Here is a 12,446-nt window from a genome sequence, read left to right on the forward strand (position 1 = left end):
TTAGTTGTCACCATATTATTTTAGATTTATTAGTTGTCACCATTTTATATTAGATTTATTAGTTGTCACCATTTTATATTAGATTTATTAGTTTTCAACATTTTAGATTTATTAGTTTTCAACATTTTAGATTTATTAGTTGTCAACATTTTATTTTAGATTTATTCGTTGTAACCATTCTATTTTAGATTTATTAGTTGTCAACATTTTATATTAGATTTATTAGTTGTCAATATTTTATTTTAGATTCATTAGTTGTCAACATTTTATTTTAGATTTATTTGTTGTCACCATTTTATTTTAGATTTATTAGTTGTCAACATTTTATTTTAGATTTATTAGTTCTCACCATTTTATTTTAGATTTATTAGTTGTCACCATTGTATATACGATTTATTAGTTGTCAACATTTTATTTTAGATTTATTAGTTGTCAACATTTTATATTAGATTTATTAGTTGTAAACATTTTATTTTAGATTCATTAGTTGTCACCATTTTATTTTAGATTTATTAGTTGTCAACATTTTATTATAGATTTATAAGTTGTCAACATTTTTTTTTAGATTTATTAGTTGTCAACATTTTATATTAGATTTATTAGTTGTCAACATTTTATATTAGATTTATAAGTTGTCAACATTATATTTTAGATTCATTAGTTGTCACCATTTTATATTAGATTTATTAGTTGTCAACATTTTAGATTTATTAGTTGTCAACATTTTAGATTTATTAGTTGTCAACATTTTATTTTAGATTTATTAGTTGTCAACATTTTGTTTTAGATTCATTAGTTGTCACCATTTTATTTTAGATTTATTAAATTTCAACATTTTAGATTAATTAGTTGTCAACATTTTATATTAGATTTATTAGTAGTCAACATTTTAGATTTATTAGTTGTCAGCATTTTAGATTTATTAGTTGTAAACATTTTATTTTGGATTTATTAGTTGTCAACATTTTTTTTTAGATTTATTAGTTGTCAACATGTTAGATTTATTAGTTGTAAACATTTTATATTAGATTTATTAGCTCTCATTGGATTTTAGATTTATTAGTTGTCAACATTTTAGATTTATTAGTTGTCAACATTTTCTTTCAAATTTATTAGTTGTCAACATTTTAGATTTATTAGTTGTCAACGTTTTATTTTAGATTTATTAGTTGTCAACATTTTATTTTAGATTTATTAGTTGTCACCATTTTATTTTAGATTTATTAGTTGTCAACATTTTAGATTTATTAGTTGTCAACATTTTATATTAGATGTATTAGTTGTCAACATTTTAGATTTATTCGTTGTCAACATTTTATTTTATATTTGTTAGTTGTCACCATTTTATTTTTGATTTATTAATTGTCAACATTTTAGATTTATTAGTTGTCAACATTTTATATAAGATTTATTAGTTGTCAACATTTTAGATTTATTAGTTGTTCAAATTTTTTTATAGATTTATTAGTTGTCAACATTTTTTTTTAGATTTATTAGTTGTCACCATTTTATATTAGATTAAATAATTGTTAGCATTTTAGATTTATTAACTGTCAACATTTTATATTAGATTTATTAGTTGTCAACATTTTAGATTTATTAGTTGTCAACATTTATATGTATTAGTTGTAAACATTTTATTTTAGATGTATTAGTTTTCAACATTTTAAATTTATTAGTTGTCACCATTTTATATTAGATTTATTAGTTGTCAACATTTTATATTAGATTTATTCGTTGTAAACATTTTATTTTAGATTTATTAGTTGTCAACAGTTTATATTAGATTTATTAGTTGTCAACATTTTATATTAGATTTATTAGTTGTCAACATTTTCTTTTAGATTTATTAGTTGTCACCATTTTATATTAGATTTATTAGTTGTCAACATTTTATTTTAGATTTATTAGTTGTCAACATTTTCTTTTAGATTTATTGGTAGTCAACATTTTAGATTTATTAGTTGTCAACATTTTATATTAGATTTATTAGTTGTCAACATTTTATATTAGATTTATTAGTGGTTAACATTTTATATTAGATTTATTAGTTGTCAACATTTTAGATTTATTAGTTGTCAACATTTTATATTAGATTTATTAGTTGTCACCATTTTATATTAGATTTATTAGTTGTCAACATTTTATATACGATTTATTAGTTGTCAACATTTAAGATTTATTAGTTGTCAACATTTTATATTAGATTTATTAGTTGTCACCATTTTATATTAGATTTATTAGTTGTCAACATTTTATATTAGATTTATTAGTTGTCAACATTTTAGATTTATTAGTTGTCAACATTTTAGATTTATTAGTTGTAAACATTTTCGTTTAGATTTATTGGTAGTCAACATTTTAGATTTATTAGTTGTCACCATTTTATTATAGATTTATCAGTTGTCACCATGTTGTATTAGATATATTAGTTGTCAACATTTTATTTTAAATTTATTAGTTGTCAACATTTTCTTTTAGATTTATTGGTAGTCAACATTTTAGATTTATTAGTTGTCAACATTTTATATTAGATTTATTAGTTGTCAACATTTTATTTTAGATTTATTAGTTGTCAACATTTTATATTAGATTTATTAGTTGTCAACATTTTAGATTTATTAGTTGTCAACATTTTATATTAGATTTATTAGTTGTCACCATTTTATATTAGATTTATTAGTTGTCAACATTTTATATTAGATTTAATAGTTGTCAACATTTTAGATTTATTAGTTGTCAACATTTTTGATTTATTAGTTGTCAACATTTTATTTTAGATTTATTAGTTTTCCACATTTTATTTTAGATTTATTAGTTGTCACCATTTTATTTAAGATTTATTAGTTGTCAACATTTTGGAATTGATTTATTAGTAGTCAAAATTTTAGATTTATTAGTTGTCAACATTTAATGTTAGATTTATTAGTTGTCAACATTTTATTTTAGATTTATTAGTTGTCAACATTTTATTTTAGATTTAATAGTTATCACCATTTTATTTTAGATTTATTAGTTGTCACAATTTTATATTAGATTTATTAGTTGTCCACATTTTATATTAGATTTATTAGTTGTCAACATTTTATATTAGATTTATTAGATTTCAACATTTTATTTTAGATTTATTAGTTGTCAACATTTTAGATTTATTCGTTGGCAACATTTTATTTTAGTTTTATTAGTTGTCAACATTTTATAATTGATTTATTAGTAGTCAACATTTTAGATTTATTAGTTGGCAACATTTTATGTAAGATTTATTAGTTGTCAACATTTTATTTTAGATTTATTAGTTGTAACCATTTTATTTTAGATTTATTAGTTGTCACCATTTTATATTAGATTTATTAATTGTCAACATTTTATATTAGATTTATTAGTTTTCAACATTTTAAATTTATTAGTTTTAAACATTTTAGATTTATTAGTTGTAACAATTCTATTTTGGATGTATTAGTTGTAACCATTTTATATTAGATTTATTAGTTGTCACCATTTTATATTAGATTAGTTAGTTGTCACCATTTTATTTTTGATTTATTAATTGTCAACATTTTAGATTTATTAGGTGTCAACATTTTATATAAGATTTATTAGTTGTCAACACTTTAGATTTATTAGTTGTTCCAATTGTGTTTTAGATTTATTAGTTGTCAACATTTTTGTTTAGATTTATTAGTTGTCACCATTTTATATTAGATTTAATAATTGTCAGCATTTTAGATTTATTAACTGTCAACATTTTATATTAGATTTATTAGTTGTCAACATTTTAGATTTATTAGTTGTCAACATTTTAGATGTATTAGTTGTAAACATTTTATTTTAGATTTATTAGTTTTCAACATTTTAAATTTATTAGTTGTCACCATTTTATATTAGATTTATTAGTTGTCAACATTTTATATTAGATTTATTCGTTGTAAACATTTTATTTTAGATTTATTAGTTGTCACCATTTTATATTAGATTTATTAGTTGTCAACATTTTATTTTAGATTTATTAGTTGTCAACATTTTATATAAGATTTATTAGTTGTAAACATTTTAGATTTATTAGTTGTCAACATTTTATATTAGATTTATTAGTTGTCAACATTTTATATTAGATTTATTATTTGTCAACATTTTAGATTTATTAGTTGTCACCATTTTAGATTTATTAGTTGTCAACATTTTCGTTTAGATTTATTGGTAGTCAACATTTTAGATTTATTAGTTGTCACCATTTTATTATAGATTTATTAGTTGTCACCATTTTGTATTAGATATATTAGTTGTCAACATTTTGTTTTAGATTTATTAGTTGTCAACATTTTCTTTTAGATTTATTGGTAGTCAACATTTTAGATTTATTAGTTGTCAACATTTTATATTAGATTTATTAGTTGTCAACATTTTATTTTAGATTTATTAGTTGTCAACATTTTATATTAGATTTATTAGTTGTCAACAATTTAGATTTATTAGTTGTCAACATTTTATATTAGATTTATTAGTTGTCACAATTTTATATTAGATTTATTAGTTGTCAACATTTTATTTTAGATTTATTAGTTGTCAACATTTTAGATGTATTAGTTGTCAACATTTTTGATTTATTAGTTGTCAACATTTTATTTTAGATTTATTAGTTGTCAACATTTTATTTTAGATTTATTAGTTGTCACTATTTTATTTAAGATTTATTAGTTGTCAACATTTTAGAATTGATTTATTAGTAGTCAAAATTTTAGATTTATTAGTTGGCAACATTTAATGTTAGATTTATTAGTTGTCAACATTTTATTTTAGATTTATTTGTTGTCAACATTTTATTTTAGATTTAATAGTTATCACCATTTTATTTTAGATTCATTAGTTGTCACAATTTTATATTAGATTTATTAGTTGTCAACATTTTATATTAGATTTATTAGTTGTCAACATTTTATATTAGATTTATTAGATTGCAACATTTTATTTTAGATTTATTAGTTGTCAACATTTTAGATTTATTAGTTGGCAACATTTTATTTTAGTTTTATTAGTTGTCAACATTTTATAATTGATTTATTAGTAGTCAACATTTTAGATTTATTAGTTGGCAACATTTTATGTTAGATTTAGTAGTTGTCAACATTTTATTTTAGATTTATTAGTTGTCACCATTTTATTTTAGATTTATTAGTTGTCACCATTTTATATTAGATTTATTAATTGTCAACATTTTATATTAGATTTATTAGTTTTCAACATTTTAAATTTATAAGTTTTCAACATTTTAGATTTATTAGTTGTAACCATTCTATTTTGGATTTATTAGTTGTAAACATTTTATATTATATTTATTAGTTATCACCATTTTATTTTTGATTTATTAATTGTCAACATTTTAGATTTATTAGTTGTCAACATTTTATATAAGATTTATTAGTTGTCAACATTTTAGATTTATTAGTTGTCAACATTTTATATTAGATTTATTAGTTGTCACCATTTTATATTAGATTTATTAGTTGTCAACATTTTATATACGATTTATTAGTTGTCAACATTTTATATTAGATTTATTAGTTGTCAACATTTTATATTAGATTTATTAGTTGTCAACATTTTAGATTTATTAGTTGTCAACATTTTAGATTTATTAGTTGTCAACATTTTCGTTTAGATTTATTGGTAGTCAACATTTTAGATTTATTAGTTGTCACCATTTTATTATAGATTTATCAGTTGTCACCATGTTGTATTAGATATATTAGTTGTCAACATTTTATTTTAAATTTATTAGTTGTCAACCTTTTTTTTTAGATTTATTGGTAGTCAACATTTTAGATTTATTAGTTGTCAACATTTTATATAAGATTTATTAGTTGTCAACATTTTAGATTTATTAGTTGTTCAAATTTTATTTTAGATTTATTAGTTGTCAACATTTATTTTTAGATTTATTAGTTGTCAGCATTTTATATTAGATTTAATAATTGTCAGCATTTTAGATTTATTAACTGTCAACATTTTATATTAGATTTATTAGTTGTCAACATTTTAGATTTATTAGTTGTCAACATTTTAGATGTATTAGTTGTAAACATTTTATTTTAGATTTATTAGTAGTCAACATTTTATATTAGATTTGTTAGTTGTCAACATTTTAGATGTATTAGTTGTCAACATTTTTTATTTATTAGTTGTCAACATTTTATTTTAGATTTATTAGTTTTCCACATTTTATTTTAGATTTATTAGTTGTCACCATTTTATTTAAGATTTATTAGTTGTCAACATTTTTGAATTGATTTATTAGTAGTCAAAATTTTAGATTTATTAGTTGGCAACATTTAATGTTAGATTTATTAGTTGTCAACATTTTATTTTAGATTTATTAGTTGTCAACATTTTATTTTAGATTTAATAGTTATCACCATTTTATTTTAGATTTATTAGTTGTCACAATTTTATATTAGATTTATTAGTTGTCCACATTTTATATTAGATTTATTAGTTGTCAACATTTTATATTAGATTTATTAGATTGCAACATTTTATTTTAGATTTATTAGTTGTCAACATTTTAGATTTATTCGTTGGCAACATTTTATTTTAGTTTTTTTTAGTTGTCAACATTTTATTTTAGATTTATTAGTTGTAACCATTTTATTTTAGATTTATTAGTTGTCACCATTTTATATTAGATTTATTAATTGTCAACATTTTATATTAGATTTATTAGTTTTCAACATTTTAAATTTATTAGTTTTCAACATTTTAGATTTATTAGTTGTAACAATTCTATTTTGGATTTATTAGTTGTCACCATTTTATATTAGATTTATTAGTTGTCACCATTTTATATTAGATTTATTAGTTGTCACCATTTTATTTTTGATTTATTAATTGTCAACATTTTAGATTTATTAGTTGTCAACATTTTATATAAGATTTATTAGTTGTCAACACTTTAGATTTATTAGTTGCTCCAATTTAATTTTAGATTTATTAGTTGTCAACATTTTTTTTTAGATTTATTAGTTGTCACCATTTTATATTAGATTTAATAATTGTCAGCATTTTAGATTTATTAACTGTCAACATTTTATATTAGATTTATTAGTTGTCAACATTTTAGATTTATTAGTTGTCAACATTTTAGATGTATTAGTTGTAAACATTTTATTTTAGATTTGTTAGTTTTCAACATTTTAGATTTATTAGTTGTCACCATTTTATATTAGATTTATTAGTTGTCAACATTTTATATTAGATTTATTCGTTGTAAACATTTTATTTTAGATTTATTAGTTGTCACCATTTTATATTAGATTTATTAGTTGTCAACATTTTATTTTAGATTTATTAGTTGTCAACATTTTATATAAGATTTATTAGTTGTAAACATTTTAGATTTATTAGTTGTCAACATTTTATATTAGATTTATTAGTTGTCAACATTTTATATTAGATTTATTAGTTGTCAACATTTTAGATTTATTAGTTGTCAACATTTTATATTAGATTTATTAGTTGTCACCATTTTTTATAATTGATTTATTAGTTGTCAACATTTTATATCAGATTTATTAGTTGTCAACATTTTAGATTTATTAGTTGTCAACATCTTAGATTTATTAGTTGTCAACATTTTCGTTTAGATTTATTGGTAGTCAACATTTTAGATTTATTAGTTGTCACCATTTTATTATAGATTTATTAGTTGTCACAATTTTGTATTAGATATATTAGTTGTCAACATTTTATTTTAAATTTATTATTTGTCAACATTTTCTTTTAGATTTATTAGTTGTCAACATTTTATATTAGATTTATTAGTTGTCAACATTTTAGATTTATTAGTTGTCAACATTTTTTATTTATTAGTTGTCAACATTTTATTTTAGATTTATTAGTTGTCAACATTTTATTTTAGATTTATTAGTTGTCACCATTTTATTTAAGATTTATTAGTTGTCAACATTTTTGAATTGATTTATTAGTAGTCAAAATTTTAGATTTATTAGTTTGCAACATTTAATGTTAGATTGATTAGTTGTCAACATTTTATTTTAGATTTATTAGTTGTCAACATTTTATTTTAGATTTAATAGTTATCACCATTTTGTTTTAGATTTATTAGTTGTCACAATTTTATATTAGATTGATTAGTTGTCCACATTTTATATTAGATTTATTAGTTGTCAACATTTTATATTAGATTTATTAGATTGCAACATTTTATTTTAGATTTATTAGTTGTCAACATTTTAGATTCATTCGTTGGCAACATTTTATTTTAGTTTTATTAGTTGTCAACATTTTATAATTGATTTATTAGTAGTCAACATTTTAGATTTATTAGTTGGCAACATTTTATGTAAGATTTATTAGTTGTCAACATTTTATTTTAGATTTATTAGTTGTAACCATTTTATTTTAGATTTATTAGTTGTCACCATTTTATATTAGATTTATTAATTGTCAACATTTTATATTAGATTTATTAGTTTTCAACATTTTAAATTTATTAGTTTTCAACATTTTAGATTTATTAGTTGTAACAATTCTATTTTGGATTTATTAGTTGTAACCATTTTGTATTAGATTTATTAGTTGTCACCATTTTATATTAGATTTATTAGTTGTCACCATTTTATTTTTGTTTGTTTGTTTGTTTGTTCTGTTTTACGGCATATCAACCACTTTGGGGTCATTTAATGCCGAAAGGTTCGTTATGTTGTGTTAAATATTGGTTTGTTCTTCTTAAGGTTTTTTTTTTGGGGGGGGGGTCTTTCCTTATATTTTTGAGTATATTTTAGTTTCTTTCAGAAAATTGATAATTTTTTGGGGATCAATCTTGTTTAATATTGTTTTCAGATTTTTTTCTTGGTAATACTTTGTTCGGATTTGTTCAAGGTCAATGCAGTTTGTCAGTATATGGTGTATTGTGTAGGGTTCTTGACACGTTATACAGTTTGGTGTCTCCTCCCCTTTTAGTAGATGTGAGTGGGTGATGTGAGTGTGACCTATTCGCAGTCTGGTCATTACTACCTCTTCCTTTCTTGTTAACTTTTTGGTGTTTCTCGTTCCAATATTTGGTGTTATTTGGAATAGTTTGTTTTTGGTGCATGAGCTCCAGTTTTCTTGCCATTTTCTCTTCAAAAATGTGTTTATTTTAGTCTTTAGGTCTGTATAGGGGATTTTTCCACTTATGTGGTTTTGTTGCAGAGTTTCCTTTGCTGCCTTATCTGCTTGTTCATTCATGTATATGCCGATATGGCTTGGTATCCAGCAAAAGATAATGTTTTTTTTCATGGTTATGGCATCTATTTTGTTTAGCAATTTTGTAATAAGTGGGTTTGTCATTTTTTTTTCTTTTAGAGATATGAGTATTGAAAGTGAGTCAGTAAATATGATATATTTTTGATGGTCATCATTGGTTATTATATTCAGTGCCGAATCTATGGCTGTTGCTTCTGCGCTGAAAATAGAAGATTCGTTTGGGAGCCTTTTCTTTAGTTTTATTTTTTTGTGGATGGCTGCGCATCCTACTTTATCTCCATCTTTTGATCCGTCAGTGTAAATTTGTGTATATTCTTTGTATGTATTCTGGATGATAAGTAGTTCTTCATGGAAGGTTGATGGGTGGGTTTTCGTTTTGGGATATTTATTTAATTTTAATATTATGTGTGGTTGTTTGATCATCCAGGGTGGAGTTTTTGATTTGTTATATTTATGTATTTTTGTAATGTCCATTTGGGCTTCTGTGAGAAGGTTTTTTATCCGGAGGCTGTAGGGCTTGATATTTTCTTTCTTGTTGAAGAGATGTGTGTATTGTGGGTGAAGGGTACATTGATATGCAGGATTTGTTGGACTTGATACCAGCTTTAGGTAATATTGTAGCGCTAACTTCTGTCGTCTTAGAATCAGTGGAGGCTCGTGGGCCTCTATATAGAGGCTTTCTACTGGAGAGGTTCTAAATGCTCCCAAGGCTAATCTTAATCCTTGATGATGGATTGTATTTAGTTCTTTTATGTAGGACTTCCTTGCTGCTCCATAGATGAAGCATCCATAGTCCATTTTAGATCTGATTAGAGTTTGGTATAATTTCAATAATGTGACTTTGTCTGCACCCCAATCGGTGTGTGCTAGGACTTTGATCAATTGCATTGTCTTTTGGCATTTTGCTTTTAAATATTTTATATGCGGTATAAAGTTCAATTTTTTATCGAATATAATACCTAAATATTTATGTTGGTCGGTGAGTGGGATGTTCTTGTTATCCAGTTTCAGGTTGGGGTCGTGGTGGAATTTTCGTAATTTGCAAAAGTGGATGCATTTAGTTTTTTCCTCTGAGAATGTAAATCCATTTTCTATGGCCCATTTGTTTATTTTATTCAGACAGAGTTGTAGTTTGCGTTCGGCTGTTTGTATATATTTAGATTGGTAGTATATAAGTAGGTCGTCCACGTATAGGGCGTTTTCAATTCCTGGGTCTATGTTTTTTATGATATTGTTTATTTTAATGTTGAAGAGGGTGACAGACAGGATACTGCCTTGGGGGACCCCCATTTCTTGATCTTTTTGGACTGAATAAGTGTTGTCCATCCGTACTTGGAAGTTTCTATTTGTTAAGAAATTTCTGATAATTTCTGGCATTCTACCCCTAAGTCCTAGTTCATACAGGTCTTTTTGGATTCCGTATTTCCAAGCGGTGTCATACGCCTTTTGCATGTCAAAAAAAATTGCTATTAGATGTTCTTTTTTTGCAAATGCTTCTCTTATGCGTGTTTCCAGTTTTATTAAGTGATCGGTGGGGCTTCTATTTTTCCTGAAACCCGACTGGCTTTCTGTAATTAGATTTTTGCTTTCCAAGTACCAATTTAACCTTTCGTTAATCATTCTCTCAAAAGTTTTGCACAAACAACTAGTTAGTGCAATGGGTCGGTAGTTTGTTGGGTTTGTATGGTCTTTTTTTGGTTTGGGTATTGGGATTACTGTTGCCTGCTTCCAGTTTTTTGGAATGTTGTTAGTTATCCATATCTCATTGTAAATTTGTAATAAGTAGTCCAGTGATGGTTTTGGTAGTTTTTTGAGGAATTGATAATGGATCTCGTCAGGGCCGACTGCTGTATCGGGAGATTTGTTTATTGCCTCCTCTAGTTCTGCACTGTTGAATAATTGATTGTAGTTTTCTTCATTTTTTGATTTGAAGTTTATTTTTATTTTTTCTTCATTTTTCTTTATAGCTTGGAATTTTTTATTTTGGTTTTTTGATGATGAGTTCATTGAGAATTGTTCTGCTAATTTATTTGCGATATTTTGTTTGTCGGTAATCTTTGTGTTGTCGCATATAAGGTGTTTAATAGGGTTCTTTGTATTTTTTCCTGCTATTTTTCTGACCATCTCCCATACTTTTTTGGGTTTTGTGTTTTGATTAATTTTTGTTACATAGTCTTTCCACGAGTTCCGTTTTGATTCTTTGATAGTTTTCCGTGCTTTGGCTTTGCTGTTTTTATAGGTGTCCAAATTTTCTTTCGTTGGACTGTTTTTGAATTTCCTTAGGTTTGCACGTCTGGCTCTTATAGCTTCTTTGCATTCTTTATTGTACCAGGGTTTGTTATATTTTGTAGTAGTGGAACTTTTTGGTATGTTCTCCTCGGCTATTGTGAGTAGGGTGTTGCTGAAATATGTGATGTGTTCTAAGTCAGGATTCGCTTCAGGTATTAATCTGTATTGACATGTATTTTGGAAATTTTCCCAATTTGCCTTTTGTAAATTCCAGCGGGGTGTTTTGTCTTCTGGCTTGGGATTCTCGTTTTCTATTATGATTGGGAAGTGGTCACTTCCGCATGTATCCTTATGTGTTCTCCAGCTATAATCCATGTATATAGTTGGGTCACATAGTGTTATATCGATTGCTGATAGGGTTCCCGTTGGTGGGTGCATATATGTATTCTCTTTGTTGTTGAGTAGGCATAGATCATTTTGGTTAATTATTTTTTCTATGGTTTGGCCTCTTTTGTTGTTTTTTTTACTGCCCCACCATATATTGTGACTATTGAAGTCTCCCAACAGTAGAAAAGGTTTAGGTAGTTGTTTGATTATATTGTTTAATTCTGTTTCGTTTATTGTTTCATTTGGTGGTATATAGAGTGAGCATAGGGTTACTGTTTTGTGTAGTGTTGCAGTTATTGCAACAGCTTGCATATTTGTTTTTAAGTTCACTTTGCTGTGTGGAATGTTTTCGTTTATCAGTATTGATGATCCACCGGTGGCTTTGCATGATAATTTGTTTATGTGGTTGTATATTGAGTAGTGTTTTATGTTAATTTTGTCATTTTCTTTTAAGTGTGTTTCCTGTAGGCAAATTATTGCAGGACATAAGGATTTGATAAGTATTTGCATTTCTTCGATATTAATTTTTAATCCTCTTATGTTCCACTGTAGGATTTTGTTAGTCATGG

Source organism: Euprymna scolopes, chromosome 23 (assembly GCF_053919585.1).
Source record: "Euprymna scolopes isolate OS-2025 chromosome 23, ASM5391958v1, whole genome shotgun sequence".
In the NCBI taxonomy this organism is placed as follows: Eukaryota; Metazoa; Mollusca; class Cephalopoda; order Sepiida; family Sepiolidae; genus Euprymna; species Euprymna scolopes.